The sequence below is a fragment of the Micropterus salmoides genome, unplaced genomic scaffold (assembly GCF_014851395.1).
Source record: "Micropterus salmoides isolate LMB-PRFRI ecotype aquatic unplaced genomic scaffold, ASM1485139v1 Ms_hic_scaffold_4170, whole genome shotgun sequence".
In the NCBI taxonomy this organism is placed as follows: Eukaryota; Metazoa; Chordata; class Actinopteri; order Centrarchiformes; family Centrarchidae; genus Micropterus; species Micropterus salmoides.
The window spans coordinates 1-22712 of record NW_024043563.1 but is presented as its reverse complement, the minus strand read 5'-3'; the positions used below and the strand labels follow the sequence as shown (position 1 = coordinate 22712).

Sequence of the window (22712 nt, the reverse complement as noted above, 5' to 3'; positions counted from 1 at the left end):
AATCAGCAGCTGGTAGAAAAGTCCAGTCTCCCCGTCGGGGAATCGAACCCCGGTCTTCCGCGTGACAGGCGGAGATACTGTCCACTATACTAACGAGGACGGCGCCCACGCTGACCTTGGCACGTGTGTCGGGCAGACTCTGCCCGTCATTTCGTCACGCAGCGTAGCGCAGGGCGTTGACTTCAAGCCCTCACTCTTCTTCGATATGACCCTTTTTGGCGATGAGGCCCGATTGACACTGCTCTCCTTTGGCCAGTGCAGGGTGCAGAGGAGCGGTGTAGTGCGGCAGAACTTGGGTAGGCTGAAGACCAGCCGAGCTGCTGCACGCTGGATTAGCTGCAGAGGTCGGCACATGCAGGCTCAGCAGCCAGGAGCCAGTTGCGGGAGTTTAGGCCCGAGATGATTATGCAACTTGATCCCATAGACACTCAGCAGTTGTTTAAAGACAGCCTAATGCTGTAGTTTGCTACTGGAGCCAGGACCGCAAACAGTCGCGATTTTGTCGAGGGGTAGCTGGGACACCTTTGGAGTGAGGGAGTATCAAGCCGATTGGCAGTAGCAGGCTGGGGTGTAGGCTTTGACCATGCCCGGGGTGTAGGATGCGTGTGAGCCAATTGCAGATTCTCTCCAAGTTGTCCTGTAAACGCGCTATAAAAAGCAAACTGTACTCACTCAGATTTTTTGACAGCCGCACAATGTATAGCTCCGGGGTACACAATACAACACGACTTGCTAATAAAGGCGACAGACAGGAACTGAGAAATTGACTCATACAGTCAAGTGTTGCTATTGCCTTTTTCGCTTGGCTTATTGTCTTTTGTTAATGGGGAAGCTAAGCATATCCTCGCCTCGGTCGGACAGCGGCGTCACGCTCGATGCTGCTGTTATTCTTTTGGTCTTTCTTGGTGAATAATCAGCAACTGGTAGAAAAGTCCAGTCTCCCCGTCGGGGAATCGAACCCCGGTCTTCCGCGTGACAGGCGGAGATACTGTCCACTATACTAACGAGGACGGCGCCCACGCTGACCTTGGCACGTGTGTCGGGCAGACTCTGCCCGTCATTTCGTCACGCAGCGTAGCGCAGGGCGTTGACTTCAAGCCCTCACTCTTCTTCGATATGACCCTTTTTGGCGATGAGGCCCGATTGACACTGCTCTCCTTTGGCCAGTGCAGGGTGCAGAGGAGCGGTGTAGTGCGGCAGAACTTGGGTAGGCTGAAGACCAGCCGAGCTGCTGCACGCTGGATTAGCTGCAGAGGTCGGCACATGGAGGCTCAGCAGCCAGGAGCCAGTTGCGGGAGTTTAGGCCCGAGATGATTATGCAACTTGATCCCATAGACACTCAGCAGTTGTTTAAAGACAGCCTAATGCTGTAGTTTGCTACTGGAGCCAGGACCGCAAACAGTCGCGATTTTGTCGAGGGGTAGCTGGGACACCTTTGGAGTGAGGGAGTATCAAGCCGATTGGCAGTAGCAGGCTGGGGTGTAGGCTTTGACCATGCCCGGGTGTAGGATGCGTGTGAGCCAATTGCAGATTCTCTCCAAGTTGTCCTGTAAACGCGCTATAAAAAGCAAACTGTACTCACTCAGATTTTTTGACAGCCGCACAATGTATAGCTCGGGGTACACAATACAACACGACTTGCTAATAAAGGCGACAGACAGGAACTGAGAAATTGACTCATACAGTCAAGTGTTGCTATTGCCTTTTTCTGCTTGGCTTATTGTCTTTTGTTAATGTCCTCGCCTCGGTCGGACAGCGGCGTCACGCTCGATGCTGCTGTTATTCTTTTGGTCTTTCTTGGTGAATAATCAGCAGCTGGTAGAAAAGTCCAGTCTCCCCGTCGGGGAATCGAACCCCGGTCTTCGGCGTGACAGGCGGAGATACTGTCGGAGGCGGAGTCTTTTGTTAATGGGGAAGCTAAGCATATCCTCGCCTCGGTCGGACAGCGGCGTCACGCTCGATGCTGCTGTTATTCTTTTGGTCTTTCTTGGTGAATAATCAGCAGCTGGTAGAAAAGTCCAGTCTCCCCGTCGGGGAATCGAACCCCGGTCTTCCGCGTGACAGGCGGAGATACTGTCCACTATACTAACGAGGACGGCGCCCACGCTGACCTTGGCACGTGTGTCGGGCAGACTCTGCCCGTCATTTCGTCACGCAGCGTAGCGCAGGGCGTTGACTTCAAGCCCTCACTCTTCTTCGATATGACCCTTTTTGGCGATGAGGCCCGATTGACACTGCTCTCTTTGGCCAGTGCAGGGTGCAGAGGAGCGGTGTAGTGCGGCAGAACTTGGGTAGGCTGAAGACCAGCCGAGCTGCTGCACGCTGGATTAGCTGCAGAGGTCGGCACATGGAGGCTCAGCAGCCAGGAGCCAGTTGCGGGAGTTTAGGCCCGAGATGATTATGCAACTTGATCCCATAGACACTCAGCAGTTGTTTAAAGACAGCCTAATGCTGTAGTTTGCTACTGGAGCCAGGACCGCAAACAGTCGCGATTTTGTCGAGGGGTAGCTGGGACACCTTTGGAGTGAGGGAGTATCAAGCCGATTGGCAGTAGCAGGCTGGGGTGTAGGCTTTGACCATGCCCGGGGTGTAGGATGCGTGTGAGCCAATTGCAGATTCTCTCCAAGTTGTCCTGTAAACGCGCTATAAAAAGCAAACTGTACTCACTCAGATTTTTTGACAGCCGCACAATGTATAGCTCCGGGGTACACAATACAACACGACTTGCTAATAAAGGCGACAGACAGGAACTGAGAAATTGACTCATACAGTCAAGTGTTGCTATTGCCTTTTTCTGCTTGGCTTATTGTCTTTTGTTAATGGGGAAGCTAAGCATATCCTCGCCTCGGTCGGACAGCGGCGTCACGCTCGATGCTGCTGTTATTCTTTTGGTCTTTCTTGGTGAATAATCAGCAGCTGGTAGAAAAGTCCAGTCTCCCCGTCGGGGAATCGAACCCCGGTCTTCCGCGTGACAGGCGGAGATACTGTCCACTATACTAACGAGGACGGCGCCCACGCTGACCTTGGCACGTGTGTCGGGCAGACTCTGCCCGTCATTTCGTCACGCAGCGTAGCGCAGGGCGTTGACTTCAAGCCCTCACTCTTCTTCGATATGACCCTTTTTGGCGATGAGGCCCGATTGACACTGCTCTCCTTTGGCCAGTGCAGGGTGCAGAGGAGCGGTGTAGTGCGGCAGAACTTGGGTAGGCTGAAGACCAGCCGAGCTGCTGCACGCTGGATTAGCTGCAGAGGTCGGCACATGAGGCTCAGCAGCCAGGAGCCAGTTGCGGGAGTTTAGGCCCGAGATGATTATGCAACTTGATCCCATAGACACTCAGCAGTTGTTTAAAGACAGCCTAATGCTGTAGTTTGCTACTGGAGCCAGGACCGCAAACAGTCGCGATTTTGTCGAGGGGTAGCTGGGACACCTTTGGAGTGAGGGAGTATCAAGCCGATTGGCAGTAGCAGGCTGGGGTGTAGGCTTTGACCATGCCCGGGGTGTAGGATGCGTGTGAGCCAATTGCAGATTCTCTCCAAGTTGTCCTGTAAACGCGCTATAAAAAGCAAACTGTACTCACTCAGATTTTTTGACAGCCGCACAATGTATAGCTCCGGGGTACACAATACAACACGACTTGCTAATAAAGGCGACAGACAGGAACTGAGAAATTGACTCATACAGTCAAGTGTTGCTATTGCCTTTTTCTGCTTGGCTTATTGTCTTTTGTTAATGGGGAAGCTAAGCATATCCTCGCCTCGGTCGGACAGCGGCGTCACGCTCGATGCTGCTGTTATTCTTTTGGTCTTTCTTGGTGAATAATCAGCAGCTGGTAGAAAAGTCCAGTCTCCCCGTCGGGGAATCGAACCCCGGTCTTCCGCGTGACAGGCGGAGATACTGTCCACTATACTAACGAGGACGGCGCCCACGCTGACCTTGGCACGTGTGTCGGGCAGACTCTGCCCGTCATTTCGTCACGCAGCGTAGCGCAGGGCGTTGACTTCAAGCCCTCACTCTTCTTCGATATGACCCTTTTTGGCGATGAGGCCCGATTGACACTGCTCTCCTTTGGCCAGTGCAGGGTGCAGAGGAGCGGTGTAGTGCGGCAGAACTTGGGTAGGCTGAAGACCAGCCGAGCTGCTGCACGCTGGATTAGCTGCAGAGGTCGGCACATGCAGGCTCAGCAGCCAGGAGCCAGTTGCGGGAGTTTAGGCCCGAGATGATTATGCAACTTGATCCCATAGACACTCAGCAGTTGTTTAAAGACAGCCTAATGCTGTAGTTTGCTACTGTCCACTATACTAACGAGGACGGCGCCAACGCTGACCTTGGCACGTGTGTCGGGCAGACTCTGCCCGTCATTTTGTCACGCAGCGTAGCGCAGGGCGTTGACTTCAAGCCCTCACTCTTCTTCGATATGACCCTTTTTGGCGATGAGGCCCGATTGACACTGCTCTCCTTTGGCCAGTGCAGGGTGCAGAGGAGCGGTGTAGTGCGGCAGAACTTGGGTAGGCTGAAGACCAGCCGAGCTGCTGCACGCTGGATTAGCTGCAGAGGTCGGCACATGCAGGCTCAGCAGCCAGGAGCCAGTTGCGGGAGTTTAGGCCCGAGATGATTATGCAACTTGATCCCATAGACACTCAGCAGTTGTTTAAAGACAGCCTAATGCTGTAGTTTGCTACTGTCCACTATACTAACGAGGACGGCGCCAACGCTGACCTTGGCACGTGTGTCGGGCAGACTCTGCCCGTCATTTTGTCACGCAGCGTAGCGCAGGGCGTTGACTTCAAGCCCTCACTCTTCTTCGATATGACCCTTTTTGGCGATGAGGCCCGATTGACACTGCTCTCCTTTGGCCAGTGCAGGGTGCAGAGGAGCGGTGTAGTGCGGCAGAACTTGGGTAGGCTGAAGACCAGCCGAGCTGCTGCACGCTGGATTAGCTGCAGAGGTCGGCACATGCAGGCTCAGCAGCCAGGAGCCAGTTGCGGGAGTTTAGGCCCGAGATGATTATGCAACTTGATCCCATAGACACTCAGCAGTTGTTTAAAGACAGCCTAATGCTGTAGTTTGCTACTGGAGCCAGGACCGCAAACAGTCGCGATTTTGTCGAGGGGTAGCTGGGACACCTTTGGAGTGAGGGAGTATCAAGCCGATTGGCAGTAGCAGGCTGGGGTGTAGGCTTTGACCATGCCCGGGGTGTAGGATGCGTGTGAGCCAATTGCAGATTCTCTCCAAGTTGTCCTGTAAACGCGCTATAAAAAGCAAACTGTACTCACTCAGATTTTTTGACAGCCGCACAATGTATAGCTCCGGGGTACACAATACAACACGACTTGCTAATAAAGGCGACAGACAGGAACTGAGAAATTGACTCATACAGTCAAGTGTTGCTATTGCCTTTTGTTAATGGGGAAGCTAAGCATATCCTCGCCTCGGTCGGACAGCGGCGTCACGCTCGATGCTGCTGTTATTCTTTTGGTCTTTCTTGGTGAATAATCAGCAGCTGGTAGAAAAGTCCAGTCTCCCCGTCGGGGAATCGAACCCCGGTCTTCCGCGTGACAGGCGGAGATACTGTCCACTATACTAACGAGGACGGCGCCCACGCTGACCTTGGCACGTGTGTCGGGCAGACTCTGCCCGTCATTTCGTCACGCAGCGTAGCGCAGGGCGTTGACTTCAAGCCCTCACTCTTCTTCGATATGACCCTTTTTGGCGATGAGGCCCGATTGACACTGCTCTCCTTTGGCCAGTGCAGGGTGCAGAGGAGCGGTGTAGTGCGGCAGAACTTGGGTAGGCTGAAGACCAGCCGAGCTGCTGCACGCTGGATTAGCTGCAGAGGTCGGCACATGCAGGCTCAGCAGCCAGGAGCCAGTTGCGGGAGTTTAGGCCCGAGATGATTATGCAACTTGATCCCATAGACACTCAGCAGTTGTTTAAAGACAGCCTAATGCTGTAGTTTGCTACTGTCCACTATACTAACGAGGACGGCGCCAACGCTGACCTTGGCACGTGTGTCGGGCAGACTCTGCCCGTCATTTTGTCACGCAGCGTAGCGCAGGGCGTTGACTTCAAGCCCTCACTCTTCTTCGATATGACCCTTTTTGGCGATGAGGCCCGATTGACACTGCTCTCCTTTGGCCAGTGCAGGGTGCAGAGGAGCGGTGTAGTGCGGCAGAACTTGGGTAGGCTGAAGACCAGCCGAGCTGCTGCACGCTGGATTAGCTGCAGAGGTCGGCACATGCAGGCTCAGCAGCCAGGAGCCAGTTGCGGGAGTTTAGGCCCGAGATGATTATGCAACTTGATCCCATAGACACTCAGCAGTTGTTTAAAGACAGCCTAATGCTGTAGTTTGCTACTGTCCACTATACTAACGAGGACGGCGCCAACGCTGACCTTGGCACGTGTGTCGGGCAGACTCTGCCCGTCATTTTGTCACGCAGCGTAGCGCAGGGCGTTGACTTCAAGCCCTCACTCTTCTTCGATATGACCCTTTTTGGCGATGAGGCCCGATTGACACTGCTCTCCTTTGGCCAGTGCAGGGTGCAGAGGAGCGGTGTAGTGCGGCAGAACTTGGGTAGGCTGAAGACCAGCCGAGCTGCTGCACGCTGGATTAGCTGCAGAGGTCGGCACATGCAGGCTCAGCAGCCAGGAGCCAGTTGCGGGAGTTTAGGCCCGAGATGATTATGCAACTTGATCCCATAGACACTCAGCAGTTGTTTAAAGACAGCCTAATGCTGTAGTTTGCTACTGGAGCCAGGACCGCAAACAGTCGCGATTTTGTCGAGGGGTAGCTGGGACACCTTTGGAGTGAGGGAGTATCAAGCCGATTGGCAGTAGCAGGCTGGGGTGTAGGCTTTGACCATGCCCGGGGTGTAGGATGCGTGTGAGCCAATTGCAGATTCTCTCCAAGTTGTCCTGTAAACGCGCTATAAAAAGCAAACTGTACTCACTCAGATTTTTTGACAGCCGCACAATGTATAGCTCCGGGGTACACAATACAACACGACTTGCTAATAAAGGCGACAGACAGGAACTGAGAAATTGACTCATACAGTCAAGTGTTGCTATTGCCTTTTTCTGCTTGGCTTATTGTCTTTTGTTAATGGGGAAGCTAAGCATATCCTCGCCTCGGTCGGACAGCGGCGTCACGCTCGATGCTGCTGTTATTCTTTGGTCTTTCTTGGTGAATAATCAGCAGCTGGTAGAAAAGTCCAGTCTCCCCGTCGGGGAATCGAACCCGGTCTTCCGCGTGACAGGCGGAGATACTGTCCACTATACTAACGAGGACGGCGCCCACGCTGACCTTGGCACGTGTGTCGGGCAGACTCTGCCCGTCATTTCGTCACGCAGCGTAGCGCAGGGCGTTGACTTCAAGCCCTCACTCTTCTTCGATATGACCCTTTTTGGCGATGAGGCCCGATTGACACTGCTCTCCTTTGGCCAGTGCAGGGTGCAGAGGAGCGGTGTAGTGCGGCAGAACTTGGGTAGGCTGAAGACCAGCCGAGCTGCTGCACGCTGGATTAGCTGCAGAGGTCGGCACATGCAGGCTCAGCAGCCAGGAGCCAGTTGCGGGAGTTTAGGCCCGAGATGATTATGCAACTTGATCCCATAGACACTCAGCAGTTGTTTAAAGACAGCCTAATGCTGTAGTTTGCTACTGGAGCCAGGACCGCAAACAGTCGCGATTTTGTCGAGGGGTAGCTGGGACCCTTTGGAGTGAGGGAGTATCAAGCCGATTGGCAGTAGCAGGCTGGGGTGTAGGCTTTGACCATGCCCGGGGTGTAGGATGCGTGTGAGCCAATTGCAGATTCTCTCCAAGTTGTCCTGTAAACGCGCTATAAAAAGCAAACTGTACTCACTCAGATTTTTTGACAGCCGCACAATGTATAGCTCCGGGGTACACAATACAACACGACTTGCTAATAAAGGCGACAGACAGGAACTGAGAAATTGACTCATACAGTCAAGTGTTGCTATTGCCTTTTTCTGCTTGGCTTATTGTCTTTTGTTAATGGGGAAGCTAAGCATATCCTCGCCTCGTCGGACAGCGGCGTCACGCTCGATGCTGCTGTTATTCTTTTGGTCTTTCTTGGTGAATAATCAGCAGCTGGTAGAAAAGTCCAGTCTCCCGTCGGGGAATCGAACCCCGGTCTTCCGCGTGACAGGCGGAGATACTGTCCACTATACTAACGAGGACGGCGCCCGCGCTGACCTTGGCACGTGTGTCGGGCAGACTCTGCCCGTCATTTTGTCACGCAGCGTAGCGCAGGGCGTTGACTTCAAGCCCTCACTCTTCTTCGATATGACCCTTTTGGCGATGAGGCCCGATGAGACAGGAACTGAGAAATTGACTCATACAGTCAAGTGTTGCTATTGCCTTTTTCTGCTTGGCTTATTGTCTTTTGTTAATGGGGAAGCTAAGCATATCCTCGCCTCGGTCGGACAGCGGCGTCACGCTCGATGCTGCTGTTATTCTTTTGGTCTTTCTTGGTGAATAATCAGCAGCTGGTAGAAAAGTCCAGTCTCCCCGTCGGGGAATCGAACCCCGGTCTTCCGCGTGACAGGCGGAGATACTGTCCACTATACTAACGAGGACGGCGCCCACGCTGACCTTGGCACGTGTGTCGGGCAGACTCTGCCCGTCATTTCGTCACGCAGCGTAGCGCAGGGCGTTGACTTCAAGCCCTCACTCTTCTTCGATATGACCCTTTTTGGCGATGAGGCCCGATTGACACTGCTCTCCTTTGGCCAGTGCAGGGTGCAGAGGAGCGGTGTAGTGCGGCAGAACTTGGGTAGGCTGAAGACCAGCCGAGCTGCTGCACGCTGGATTAGCTGCAGAGGTCGGCACATGGAGGCTCAGCAGCCAGGAGCCAGTTGCGGGAGTTTAGGCCCAAGATGATTATGCAACTTGATCCCATAGACACTCAGCAGTTGTTTAAAGACAGCCTAATGCTGTAGTTTGCTACTGGAGCCAGGACCGCAAACAGTCGCGATTTTGTCGAGGGGTAGCTGGGACACCTTTGGAGTGAGGGAGTATCAAGCCGATTGGCAGTAGCAGGCTGGGGTGTAGGCTTTGACCATGCCCGGGGTGTAGGATGCGTGTGAGCCAATTGCAGATTCTCTCCAAGTTGTCCTGTAAACGCGCTATAAAAAGCAAACTGTACTCACTCAGATTTTTTGACAGCCGCACAATGTATAGCTCCGGGGTACACAATACAACACGACTTGCTAATAAAGGCGACAGACAGGAACTGAGAAATTGACTCATACAGTCAAGTGTTGCTATTGCCTTTTTCTGCTTGGCTTATTGTCTTTTGTTAATGGGGAAGCTAAGCATATCCTCGCCTCGGTCGGACAGCGGCGTCACGCTCGATGCTGCTGTTATTCTTTTGGTCTTTCTTGGTGAATAATCAGCAGCTGGTAGAAAAGTCCAGTCTCCCGTCGGGGAATCGAACCCCGGTCTTCCGCGTGACAGGCGGAGATACTGTCCACTATACTAACGAGGACGGCGCCCACGCTGACCTTGGCACGTGTGTCGGGCAGACTCTGCCCGTCATTTCGTCACGCAGCGTAGCGCAGGGCGTTGACTTCAAGCCCTCACTCTTCTTCGATATGACCCTTTTTGGCGATGAGGCCCGATTGACACTGCTCTCCTTTGGCCAGTGCAGGGTGCAGAGGAGCGGTGTAGTGCGGCAGAACTTGGGTAGGCTGAAGACCAGCCGAGCTGCTGCACGCTGGATTAGCTGCAGAGGTCGGCACATGGAGGCTCAGCAGCCAGGAGCCAGTTGCGGGAGTTTAGGCCCGAGATGATTATGCAACTTGATCCCATAGACACTCAGCAGTTGTTTAAAGACAGCCTAATGCTGTAGTTTGCTACTGTCCACTATACTAACGAGGACGGCGCCAACGCTGACCTTGGCACGTGTGTCGGGCAGACTCTGCCCGTCATTTTGTCACGCAGCGTAGCGCAGGGCGTTGACTTCAAGCCCTCACTCTTCTTCGATATGACCCTTTTTGGCGATGAGGCCCGATTGACACTGCTCTCCTTTGGCCAGTGCAGGGTGCAGAGGAGCGGTGTAGTGCGGCAGAACTTGGGTAGGCTGAAGACCAGCCGAGCTGCTGCACGCTGGATTAGCTGCAGAGGTCGGCACATGCAGGCTCAGCAGCCAGGAGCCAGTTGCGGGAGTTTAGGCCCGAGATGATTATGCAACTTGATCCCATAGACACTCAGCAGTTGTTTAAAGACAGCCTAATGCTGTAGTTTGCTACTGGAGCCAGGACCGCAAACAGTCGCGATTTTGTCGAGGGGTAGCTGGGACACCTTTGGAGTGAGGGAGTATCAAGCCGATTGGCAGTAGCAGGCTGGGGTGTAGGCTTTGACCATGCCCGGGGTGTAGGATGCGTGTGAGCCAATTGCAGATTCTCTCCAAGTTGTCCTGTAAACGCGCTATAAAAAGCAAACTGTACTCACTCAGATTTTTTGACAGCCGCACAATGTATAGCTCCGGGGTACACAATACAACACGACTTGCTAATAAAGGCGACAGACAGGAACTGAGAAATTGACTCATACAGTCAAGTGTTGCTATTGCCTTTTTCTGCTTGGCTTATTGTCTTTTGTTAATGGGGAAGCTAAGCATATCCTCGCCTCGGTCGGACAGCGGCGTCACGCTCGATGCTGCTGTTATTCTTTTGGTCTTTCTTGGTGAATAATCAGCAGCTGGTAGAAAAGTCCAGTCTCCCCGTCGGGGAATCGAACCCCGGTCTTCCGCGTGACAGGCGGAGATACTGTCCACTATACTAACAAGGACGGCGCCAACGCTGACCTTGGCACGTGTGTCGGGCAGACTCTGCCCGTCATTTTGTCACGCAGCGTAGCGCAGGGCGTTGACTTCAAGCCCTCACTCTTCTTCGATATGACCCTTTTTGGCGATGAGGCCCGATTGACACTGCTCTCCTTTGGCCAGTGCAGGGTGCAGAGGAGCGGTGTAGTGCGGCAGAACTTGGGTAGGCTGAAGACCAGCCGAGCTGCTGCACGCTGGATTAGCTGCAGAGGTCGGCACATGGAGGCTCAGCAGCCAGGAGCCAGTTGCGGGAGTTTAGGCCCGAGATGATTATGCAACTTGATCCCATAGACACTCAGCAGTTGTTTAAAGACAGCCTAATGCTGTAGTTTGCTACTGTCCACTATACTAACGAGGACGGCGCCAACGCTGACCTTGGCACGTGTGTCGGGCAGACTCTGCCCGTCATTTTGTCACGCAGCGTAGCGCAGGGCGTTGACTTCAAGCCCTCACTCTTCTTCGATATGACCTTTTTGGCGATGAGGCCCGATTGACACTGCTCTCCTTTGGCCAGTGCAGGGTGCAGAGGAGCGGTGTAGTGCGGCAGAACTTGGGTAGGCTGAAGACCAGCCGAGCTGCTGCACGCTGGATTAGCTGCAGAGGTCGGCACATGCAGGCTCAGCAGCCAGGAGCCAGTTGCGGGAGTTTAGGCCCGAGATGATTATGCAACTTGATCCCATAGACACTCAGCAGTTGTTTAAAGACAGCCTAATGCTGTAGTTTGCTACTGGAGCCAGGACCGCAAACAGTCGCGATTTTGTCGAGGGGTAGCTGGGACACCTTTGGAGTGAGGGAGTATCAAGCCGATTGGCAGTAGCAGGCTGGGGTGTAGGCTTTGACCATGCCCGGGGTGTAGGATGCGTGTGAGCCAATTGCAGATTCTCTCCAAGTTGTCCTGTAAACGCGCTATAAAAAGCAAACTGTACTCACTCAGATTTTTTGACAGCCGCACAATGTATAGCTCCGGGGTACACAATACAACACGACTTGCTAATAAAGGCGACAGACAGGAACTGAGAAATTGACTCATACAGTCAAGTGTTGCTATTGCCTTTTTCTGCTTGGCTTATTGTCTTTTGTTAATGGGGAAGCTAAGCATATCCTCGCCTCGGTCGGACAGCGGCGTCACGCTCGATGCTGCTGTTATTCTTTTGGTCTTTCTTGGTGAATAATCAGCAGCTGGTAGAAAAGTCCAGTCTCCCCGTCGGGGAATCGAACCCCGGTCTTCCGCGTGACAGGCGGAGATACTGTCCACTATACTAACGAGGACGGCGCCAACGCTGACCTTGGCACGTGTGTCGGGCAGACTCTGCCCGTCATTTTGTCACGCAGCGTAGCGCAGGGCGTTGACTTCAAGCCCTCACTCTTCTTCGATATGACCCTTTTTGGCGATGAGGCCCGATTGACACTGCTCTCCTTTGGCCAGTGCAGGGTGCAGAGGAGCGGTGTAGTGCGGCAGAACTTGGGTAGGCTGAAGACCAGCCGAGCTGCTGCACGCTGGATTAGCTGCAGAGGTCGGCACATGCAGGCTCAGCAGCCAGGAGCCAGTTGCGGGAGTTTAGGCCCGAGATGATTATGCAACTTGATCCCATAGACACTCAGCAGTTGTTTAAAGACAGCCTAATGCTGTAGTTTGCTACTGGAGCCAGGACCGCAAACAGTCGCGATTTTGTCGAGGGGTAGCTGGGACACCTTTGGAGTGAGGGAGTATCAAGCCGATAGAAAAGTCCAGTCTCCCCGTCGGGGAATCGAACCCCGGTCTTCCACGTGACAGGCGGAGATACTGTCCACTATACTAACGAGGACGGCGCCCGCGCTGACCTTGGCACGTGTGTCGGGCAGACTCTGCCCGTCATTTTGTCACGCAGCGTAGCGCAGGGCGTTGACTTCAAGCCCTCACTCTTCTTCGATATGACCCTTTTTGGCGATGAGGCCCGATTGACACTGCTCTCCTTTGGCCAGTGCAGGGTGCAGAGGAGCGGTGTAGTGCGGCAGAACTTGGGTAGGCTGAAGACCAGCCGAGCTGCTGCACGCTGGATTAGCTGCAGAGGTCGGCACATGGAGGCTCAGCAGCCAGGAGCCAGTTGCGGGAGTTTAGGCCCGAGATGATTATGCAACTTGATCCCATAGACACTCAGCAGTTGTTTAAAGACAGCCTAATGCTGTAGTTTGCTACTGTCCACTATACTAACGAGGACGGCGCCAACGCTGACCTTGGCACGTGTGTCGGGCAGACTCTGCCCGTCATTTTGTCACGCAGCGTAGCGCAGGGCGTTGACTTCAAGCCCTCACTCTTCTTCGATATGACCCTTTTTGGCGATGAGGCCCGATTGACACTGCTCTCCTTTGGCCAGTGCAGGGTGCAGAGGAGCGGTGTAGTGCGGCAGAACTTGGGTAGGCTGAAGACCAGCCGAGCTGCTGCACGCTGGATTAGCTGCAGAGGTCGGCACATGCAGGCTCAGCAGCCAGGAGCCAGTTGCGGGAGTTTAGGCCCGAGATGATTATGCAACTTGATCCCATAGACACTCAGCAGTTGTTTAAAGACAGCCTAATGCTGTAGTTTGCTACTGGAGCCAGGACCGCAAACAGTCGCGATTTTGTCGAGGGGTAGCTGGGACACCTTTGGAGTGAGGGAGTATCAAGCCGATTGGCAGTAGCAGGCTGGGGTGTAGGCTTTGACCATGCCCGGGGTGTAGGATGCGTGTGAGCCAATTGCAGATTCTCTCCAAGTTGTCCTGTAAACGCGCTATAAAAAGCAAACTGTACTCACTCAGATTTTTTGACAGCCGCACAATGTATAGCTCCGGGGTACACAATACAACACGACTTGCTAATAAAGGCGACAGACAGGAACTGAGAAATTGACTCATACAGTCAAGTGTTGCTATTGCCTTTTTCTGCTTGGCTTATTGTCTTTTGTTAATGGGGAAGCTAAGCATATCCTCGCCTCGGTCGGACAGCGGCGTCACGCTCGATGCTGCTGTTATTCTTTTGGTCTTTCTTGGTGAATAATCAGCAGCTGGTAGAAAAGTCCAGTCTCCCCGTCGGGGAATCGAACCCCGGTCTTCCGTGTGACAGGCGGAGATAGTGTCCACTATACTAACGAGGACGGCGCCCGCGCTGACCTTGGCACGTGTGTCGGGCAGACTCTGCCCGTCATTTCGTCACGCAGCGTAGCGCAGGGCGTTGACTTCAAGCCCTCACTCTTCTTCGATATGATCCTTTTTGGCGATGAGGCCCGATTGACACTGCTCTCCTTTGGCCAGTGCAGGGTGCAGAGGAGCGGTGTAGTGCGGCAGAACTTGGGTAGGCTGAAGACCAGCCGAGCTGCTGCACGCTGGATTAGCTGCAGAGGTCGGCACATGCAGGCTCAGCAGCCAGGAGCCAGTTGCGGGAGTTTAGGCCCGAGATGATTATGCAACTTGATCCCATAGACACTCAGCAGTTGTTTAAAGACAGCCTAATGCTGTAGTTTGCTACTGGAGCCAGGACCGCAAACAGTCGCGATTTTGTCGAGGGGTAGCTGGGACACCTTTGGAGTGAGGGAGTATCAAGCCGATTGGCAGTAGCAGGCTGGGGTGTAGGCTTTGACCATGCCCGGGTGTAGGATGCGTGTGAGCCAATTGCAGATTCTCTCCAAGTTGTCCTGTAAACGCGCTATAAAAAGCAAACTGTACTCACTCAGATTTTTTGACAGCCGCACAATGTATAGCTCCGGGGTACACAATACAACACGACTTGCTAATAAAGGCGACAGACAGGAACTGAGAAATTGACTCATACAGTCAAGTGTTGCTATTGCCTTTTTCTGCTTGGCTTATTGTCTTTTGTTAATGGGGAAGCTAAGCATATCCTCGCCTCGGTCGGACAGCGGCGTCACGCTCGATGCTGCTGTTATTCTTTTGGTCTTTCTTGGTGAATAATCAGCAGCTGGTAGAAAAGTCCAGTCTCCCCGTCGGGGAATCGAACCCCGATCTTCCGCGTGACAGGCGGAGATACTGTCCACTATACTAACGAGGACGGCGCCCGCGCTGACCTTGGCACGTGTGTCGGGCAGACTCTGCCCGTCATTTTGTCACGCAGCGTAGCGCAGGGCGTTGACTTCAAGCCCTCACTCTTCTTCGATATGACCCTTTTTGGCGATGAGGCCCGATGAGACAGGAACTGAGAAATTGACTCATACAGTCAAGTGTTGCTATTGCCTTTTTCTGCTTGGCTTATTGTCTTTTGTTAATGGGGAAGCTAAGCATATCCTCGCCTCGGTCGGACAGCGGCGTCACGCTCGATGCTGCTGTTATTCTTTTGGTCTTTCTTGGTGAATAATCAGCAGCTGGTAGAAAAGTCCAGTCTCCCCGTCGGGGAATCGAACCCCGGTCTTCCGCGTGACAGGCGGAGATACTGTCCACTATACTAACAAGGACGGCGCCAACGCTGACCTTGGCACGTGTGTCGGGCAGACTCTGCCCGTCATTTTGTCACGCAGCGTAGCGCAGGGCGTTGACTTCAAGCCCTCACTCTTCTTCGATATGACCCTTTTTGGCGATGAGGCCCGATTGACACTGCTCTCCTTTGGCCAGTGCAGGGTGCAGAGGAGCGGTGTAGTGCGGCAGAACTTGGGTAGGCTGAAGACCAGCCGAGCTGCTGCACGCTGGATTAGCTGCAGAGGTCGGCACATGCAGGCTCAGCAGCCAGGAGCCAGTTGCGGGAGTTTAGGCCCAGATGATTATGCAACTTGATCCCATAGACACTCAGCAGTTGTTTAAAGACAGCCTAATGCTGTAGTTTGCTACTGGAGCCAGGACCGCAAACAGTCGCGATTTTGTCGAGGGGTAGCTGGGACACCTTTGGAGTGAGGGAGTATCAAGCCGATTGGCAGTAGCAGGCTGGGGTGTAGGCTTTGACCATGCCCGGGGTGTAGGATGCGTGTGAGCCAATTGCAGATTCTCTCCAAGTTGTCCTGTAAACGCGCTATAAAAAGCAAACTGTACTCACTCAGATTTTTTGACAGCCGCACAATGTATAGCTCCGGGGTACACAATACAACACGACTTGCTAATAAAGGCGACAGACAGGAACTGAGAAATTGACTCATACAGTCAAGTGTTGCTATTGCCTTTTTCTGCTTGGCTTATTGTCTTTTGTTAATGGGGAAGCTAAGCATATCCTCGCCTCGGTCGGACAGCGGCGTCACGCTCGATGCTGCTGTTATTCTTTTGGTCTTTCTTGGTGAATAATCAGCAGCTGGTAGAAAAGTCCAGTCTCCCCGTCGGGGAATCGAACCCCGGTCTTCCGCGTGACAGGCGGAGATACTGTCCACTATACTAACGAGGACGGCGCCCACGCTGACCTTGGCACGTGTGTCGGGCAGACTCTGCCCGTCATTTCGTCACGCAGCGTAGCGCAGGGCGTTGACTTCAAGCCCTCACTCTTCTTCGATATGACCCTTTTTGGCGATGAGGCCCGATTGACACTGCTCTCCTTTGGCCAGTGCAGGGTGCAGAGGAGCGGTGTAGTGCGGCAGAACTTGGGTAGGCTGAAGACCAGCCGAGCTGCTGCACGCTGGATTAGCTGCAGAGGTCGGCACATGGAGGCTCAGCAGCCAGGAGCCAGTTGCGGGAGTTTAGGCCCGAGATGATTATGCAACTTGATCCCATAGACACTCAGCAGTTGTTTAAAGACAGCCTAATGCTGTAGTTTGCTACTGTCCACTATACTAACGAGGACGGCGCCAACGCTGACCTTGGCACGTGTGTCGGGCAGACTCTGCCCGTCATTTTGTCACGCAGCGTAGCGCAGGGCGTTGACTTCAAGCCCTCACTCTTCTTCGATATGACCCTTTTTGGCGATGAGGCCCGATTGACACTGCTCTCCTTTGGCCAGTGCAGGGTGCAGAGGAGCGGTGTAGTGCGGCAGAACTTGGGTAGGCTGAAGACCAGCCGAGCTGCTGCACGCTGGATTAGCTGCAGAGGTCGGCACATGCAGGCTCAGCAGCCAGGAGCCAGTTGCGGGAGTTTAGGCCCGAGATGATTATGCAACTTGATCCCATAGACACTCAGCAGTTGTTTAAAGACAGCCTAATGCTGTAGTTTGCTACTGGAGCCAGGACCGCAAACAGTCGCGATTTTGTCGAGGGGTAGCTGGGACACCTTTGGAGTGAGGGAGTATCAAGCCGATTGGCAGTAGCAGGCTGGGGTGTAGGCTTTGACCATGCCCGGGGTGTAGGATGCGTGTGAGCCAATTGCAGATTCTCTCCAAGTTGTCCTGTAAACGCGCTATAAAAAGCAAACTGTACTCACTCAGATTTTTTGACAGCCGCACAATGTATAGCTCCGGGGTACACAATACAACACGACTTGCTAATAAAGGCGACAGACAGGAACTGAGAAATTGACTCATACAGTCAAGTGTTGCTATTGCCTTTTTCTGCTTGGCTTATTGTCTTTTGTTAATGGGGAAGCTAAGCATATCCTCGCCTCGGTCGGACAGCGGCGTCACGCTCGATGCTGCTGTTATTCTTTTGGTCTTTCTTGGTGAATAATCAGCAGCTGGTAGAAAAGTCCAGTCTCCCCGTCGGGGAATCGAACCCCGGTCTTCCGCGTGACAGGCGGAGATACTGTCCACTATACTAACGAGGACGGCGCCCGCGCTGACCTTGGCACGTGTGTCGGGCAGACTCTGCCCGTCATTTCGTCACGCAGCGTAGCGCAGGGCGTTGACTTCAAGCCCTCACTCTTCTTCGATATGACCCTTTTTGGCGATGAGGCCCGATTGACACTGCTCTCCTTTGGCCAGTGCAGGGTGCAGAGGAGCGGTGTAGTGCGGCAGAACTTGGGTAGGCTGAAGACCAGCCGAGCTGCTGCACGCTGGATTAGCTGCAGAGGTCGGCACATGCAGGCTCAGCAGCCAGGAGCCAGTTGCGGGAGTTTAGGCCCGAGATGATTATGCAACTTGATCCCATAGACACTCAGCAGTTGTTTAAAGACAGCCTAATGCTGTAGTTTGCTACTGGAGCCAGGACCGCAAACAGTCGCGATTTTGTCGAGGGGTAGCTGGGACACCTTTGGAGTGAGGGAGTATCAAGCCGATTGGCAGTAGCAGGCTGGGGTGTAGGCTTTGACCATGCCCGGGGTGTAGGATGCGTGTGAGCCAATTGCAGATTCTCTCCAAGTTGTCCTGTAAACGCGCTATAAAAAGCAAACTGTACTCACTCAGATTTTTTGACAGCCGCACAATGTATAGCTCCGGGGTACACAATACAACACGACTTGCTAATAAAGGCGACAGACAGGAACTGAGAAATTGACTCATACAGTCAAGTGTTGCTATTGCCTTTTTCTGCTTGGCTTATTGTCTTTTGTTAATGGGGAAGCTAAGCATATCCTCGCCTCGGTCGGACAGCGGCGTCACGCTCGATGCTGCTGTTATTCTTTTGGTCTTTCTTGGTGAATAATCAGCAGCTGGTAGAAAAGTCCAGTCTCCCCGTCGGGGAATCGAACCCCGATCTTCCGCGTGACAGGCGGAGATACTGTCCACTATACTAACGAGGACGGCGCCCGCGCTGACCTTGGCACGTGTGTCGGGCAGACTCTGCCCGTCATTTTGTCACGCAGCGTAGCGCAGGGCGTTGACTTCAAGCCCTCACTCTTCTTCGATATGACCCTTTTTGGCGATGAGGCCCGATGAGACAGGAACTGAGAAATTGACTCATACAGTCAAGTGTTGCTATTGCCTTTTCTGCTTGGCTATTGTCTTTTGTTAATGGGGAAGCTAAGCATATCCTCGCCTCGGTCGGACAGCGCGTCACGCTCGATGCTGCTGTTATTCTTTTGGTCTTTCTTGGTGAATAATCAGCAGCTGGTAGAAAAGTCCAGTCTCCCCGTCGGGGAATCGAACCCCGGTCTTCCGCGTGACAGGCGGAGATACTGTCCACTATACTAACAAGGACGGCGCCAACGCTGACCTTGGCACGTGTGTCGGGCAGACTCTGCCCGTCATTTTGTCACGCAGCGTAGCGCAGGGCGTTGACTTCAAGCCCTCACTCTTCTTCGATATGACCCTTTTTGGCGATGAGGCCCGATTGACACTGCTCTCCTTTGGCCAGTGCAGGGTGCAGAGGAGCGGTGTAGTGCGGCAGAACTTGGGTAGGCTGAAGACCAGCCGAGCTGCTGCACGCTGGATTAGCTGCAGAGGTCGGCACATGCAGGCTCAGCAGCCAGGAGCCAGTTGCGGGAGTTTAGGCCCAAGATGATTATGCAACTTGATCCCATAGACACTCAGCAGTTGTTTAAAGACAGCCTAATGCTGTAGTTTGCTACTGGAGCCAGGACCGCAAACAGTCGCGATTTTGTCGAGGGGTAGCTGGGACACCTTTGGAGTGAGGGAGTATCAAGCCGATTGGCAGTAGCAGGCTGGGGTGTAGGCTTTGACCATGCCCGGGTGTAGGATGCGTGTGAGCCAATTGCAGATTCTCTCCAAGTTGTCCTGTAAACGCGCTATAAAAAGCAAACTGTACTCACTCAGATTTTTTGACAGCCGCACAATGTATAGCTCCGGGGTACACAATACAACACGACTTGCTAATAAAGGCGACAGACAGGAACTGAGAAATTGACTCATACAGTCAAGTGTTGCTATTGCCTTTTTCTGCTTGGCTTATTGTCTTTTGTTAATGGGGAAGCTAAGCATATCCTCGCCTCGGTCGGACAGCGGCGTCACGCTCGATGCTGCTGTTATTCTTTTGGTCTTTCTTGGTGAATAATCAGCAGCTGGTAGAAAAGTCCAGTCTCCCCGTCGGGAATCGAACCCCGGTCTTCCGCGTGACAGGCGGAGATACTGTCCACTATACTAACGAGGACGGCGCCCACGCTGACCTTGGCACGTGTGTCGGGCAGACTCTGCCCGTCATTTCGTCACGCAGCGTAGCGCAGGGCGTTGACTTCAAGCCCTCACTCTTCTTCGATATGACCCTTTTTGGCGATGAGGCCCGATTGACACTGCTCTCCTTTGGCCAGTGCAGGGTGCAGAGGAGCGGTGTAGTGCGGCAGAACTTGGTAGGCTGAAGACCAGCCGAGCTGCTGCACGCTGGATTAGCTGCAGAGGTCGGCACATGGAGGCTCAGCAGCCAGGAGCCAGTTGCGGGAGTTTTAGGCCCGAGATGATTATGCAACTTGATCCCATAGACACTCAGCAGTTGTTTAAAGACAGCCTAATGCTGTAGTTTGCTACTGTCCACTATACTAACGAGGACGGCGCCAACGCTGACCTTGGCACGTGTGTCGGGCAGACTCTGCCCGTCATTTTGTCACGCAGCGTAGCGCAGGGCGTTGACTTCAAGCCCTCACTCTTCTTCGATATGACCCTTTTTGGCGATGAGCCCGATTGACACTGCTCTCCTTTGGCCAGTGCAGGGTGCAGAGGAGCGTGTAGTGCGGCAGAACTTGGGTAGGCTGAAGACCAGCCGAGCTGCTGCACGCTGGATTAGCTGCAGAGGTCGCACATGCAGGCTCAGCAGCCAGGACCAGTTGCGGGAGTTTAGGCCCGAGATGATTATGCAACTTGATCCCATAGACACTCAGCAGTTGTTTAAAGACAGCCTAATGCTGTAGTTTGCTACTGGAGCAGGACCGCAAACAGTCGCGATTTTGTCGAGGGGTAGCTGGACACCTTTGAGGAGGGTATCAAGCCGATTGGCAGTAGCAGGCTGGGGTGTAGGCTTTGACCATGCCCGGGTGTAGGATGCGTGTGAGCCAATTGCAGATTCTCTCCAAGTTGTCCTGTAAACGCGCTATAAAAAGCAAACTGTACTCACTCAGATTTTTTGACAGCCGCACAATGTAGCTCCGGGGTACACAATACAACACGACTTGCTAATAAAGGCGACAGACAGGAACTGAGAAATTGACTCATACAGTCAAGTGTTGCTATACTAACGAGGACGGCGCCCGCGTGACCTTGGCACGTGTGTCGGCAGACTCTGCCCGTTTTGTCACGCAGCGTAGCGCAGGGCGTTGACTTCAAGCCCTCACTCTTCTTCGATATGACCCTTTTGGCGATGAGGCCCGATGAGACAGGAACTGAGAAATTGACTCATACAGTCAAGTGTTGCTATTGCCTTTTTCTGCTTGGCTTATTGTCTTTTGTTAATGGGAAGCTAAGCATATCCTCGCCTCGGTCGACAGCGGCGTCACGCTCGATGCTGCGTTATTCTTTTTTTGGTCTTTCTTGGTGAATAATCAGCAGCTGGTAGAAAAGTCCAGTCTCCCCGTCGGGGAATCGAACCCCGGTCTTCCGCGTGACAGGCGGAGATACTGTCCACTATAACTAACGAGGACGGCGCCCACGCTGACCTTGGCACGTGTGTCGGGCAGACTCTGCCCGTCATTTTGTCACGCAGCGTAGCGCAGGGCGTTGACTTCAAGCCCTCACTCTTCTTCGATATGACCCTTTTTGGCGATGAGGCCCGATTGACACTGCTCTCCTTTGGCCAGTGCAGGGTGCAGAGGAGCGGTGTAGTGCGGCAGAACTTGGGTAGGCTGAAGACCAGCCGAGCTGCTGCACGCTGGATTAGCTGCAGAGGTCGGCACATGCAGGCTCAGCAGCCAGGAGCCAGTTGCGGGAGTTTAGGCCCGAGATGATTATGCAACTTGATCCCATAGACACTCAGCAGTTGTTTAAAGACAGCCTAATGCTGTAGTTTGCTACTGGAGCCAGGACCGCAAACAGTCGCGATTTTGTCGAGGGGTAGCTGGGACACCTTTGGAGTGAGGGAGTATCAAGCCGATTGGCAGTAGCAGGCTGGGGTGTAGGCTTTGACCATGCCCGGGTGTAGGATGCGTGTGAGCCAATTGCAGATTCTCTCCAAGTTGTCCTGTAAACGCGCTATAAAAAGCAAACTGTACTCACTCAGATTTTTTGACAGCCGCACAATGTATAGCTCCGGGGTACACAATACAACACGACTTGCTAATAAAGGCGACAGACAGGAACTGAGAAATTGACTCATACAGTCAAGTGTTGCTATTGCCTTTTTCTGCTTGGCTTATTGTCTTTTGTTAATGGGGAAGCTAAGCATATCCTCGCCTCGGTCGGACAGCGGTCACGCTCGATGCTGCTGTTATTCTTTTGGTCTTTCTTGGTGAATAATCAGCAGCTGGTAGAAAAGTCCAGTCTCCCCGTCGGGGAATCGAACCCCGGTCTTCCGCGTGACAGGCGGAGATACTGTCCACTATACTAACGAGGACGGCGCCCACGCTGACCTTGGCACGTGTCGGGCAGACTCTGCCCGTCATTTCGTCACGCAGCGTAGCGCAGGGCGTTGACTTCAAGCCCTCACTCTTCTTCGATATGACCCTTTTTGGCGATGAGGCCCGATGACACTGCTCTCCTTTGGCCAGTGCAGGGTGCAGAGGAGCGGTGTAGTGCGGCAGAACTTGGGTAGGCTGAAGACCAGCCGAGCTGCTGCACGCTGGATTAGCTGCAGAGGTCGCACATGCAGGCTCAGCAGCCAGGAGCCAGTTGCGGGAGTTTAGGCCCGAGATTATGCAACTTGATCCCATAGACACTCAGCAGTTGTTTAAAGACAGCCTAATGCTGTAGTTTGCTACTGGGAGCCAGGACCGCAAACAGTCGCGATTTTGTCGAGGGGTAGCTGGGACACCTTTGGAGTGAGGGAGTATCAAGCCGATTGGCAGTAAGCAGGCTGGGGTGTAGGCTTTGACCATGCCCGGGTGTAGATGCGTGTGAGCCAATTGCAGATTCTCTCCAAGTTGTCCTGTAAACGCGCTATAAAAAGCAAACTGTACTCACTCAGATTTTTTGACAGCCGCACAATGTATAGCTCCGGGGTACACATACAACACGACTTGCTAATA

At 53.5% G+C, this 22712-nt stretch overlaps 11 non-coding genes across 11 annotated transcripts; all 11 read right to left on the bottom strand.

Annotated features, from left to right (window-relative positions):
• Positions 1–27: 27 nt before the first annotated feature.
• trnad-guc lies at positions 28–99 on the bottom strand. The gene has a single exon. It is a non-coding gene; the product is annotated as a tRNA-Asp (tRNA).
• Positions 100–938: 839 nt separating this feature from the next.
• trnad-guc lies at positions 939–1010 on the bottom strand. Its single transcript has one exon. It is a non-coding gene; the product is annotated as a tRNA-Asp (tRNA).
• A 1013-nt stretch (positions 1011–2023) lies between these two features.
• Positions 2024–2095, bottom strand: trnad-guc. Its single transcript has one exon. It is a non-coding gene; the product is annotated as a tRNA-Asp (tRNA).
• Positions 2096–2934: 839 nt separating this feature from the next.
• On the bottom strand, positions 2935–3006 carry trnad-guc. The gene has a single exon. It is a non-coding gene; the product is annotated as a tRNA-Asp (tRNA).
• Positions 3007–3845: 839 nt separating this feature from the next.
• Positions 3846–3917, bottom strand: trnad-guc. The gene has a single exon. It is a non-coding gene; the product is annotated as a tRNA-Asp (tRNA).
• Positions 3918–5519: 1602 nt separating this feature from the next.
• On the bottom strand, positions 5520–5591 carry trnad-guc. Its single transcript has one exon. It is a non-coding gene; the product is annotated as a tRNA-Asp (tRNA).
• Positions 5592–8521: 2930 nt separating this feature from the next.
• Positions 8522–8593, bottom strand: trnad-guc. The gene has a single exon. It is a non-coding gene; the product is annotated as a tRNA-Asp (tRNA).
• A 3446-nt stretch (positions 8594–12039) lies between these two features.
• trnad-guc lies at positions 12040–12111 on the bottom strand. The gene has a single exon. It is a non-coding gene; the product is annotated as a tRNA-Asp (tRNA).
• A 3990-nt stretch (positions 12112–16101) lies between these two features.
• Positions 16102–16173, bottom strand: trnad-guc. Its single transcript has one exon. It is a non-coding gene; the product is annotated as a tRNA-Asp (tRNA).
• Positions 16174–17405: 1232 nt separating this feature from the next.
• trnad-guc lies at positions 17406–17477 on the bottom strand. The gene has a single exon. It is a non-coding gene; the product is annotated as a tRNA-Asp (tRNA).
• Positions 17478–22009: 4532 nt separating this feature from the next.
• Positions 22010–22081, bottom strand: trnad-guc. Its single transcript has one exon. It is a non-coding gene; the product is annotated as a tRNA-Asp (tRNA).
• Between the last annotated feature and the right edge of the window lie 631 nt (positions 22082–22712).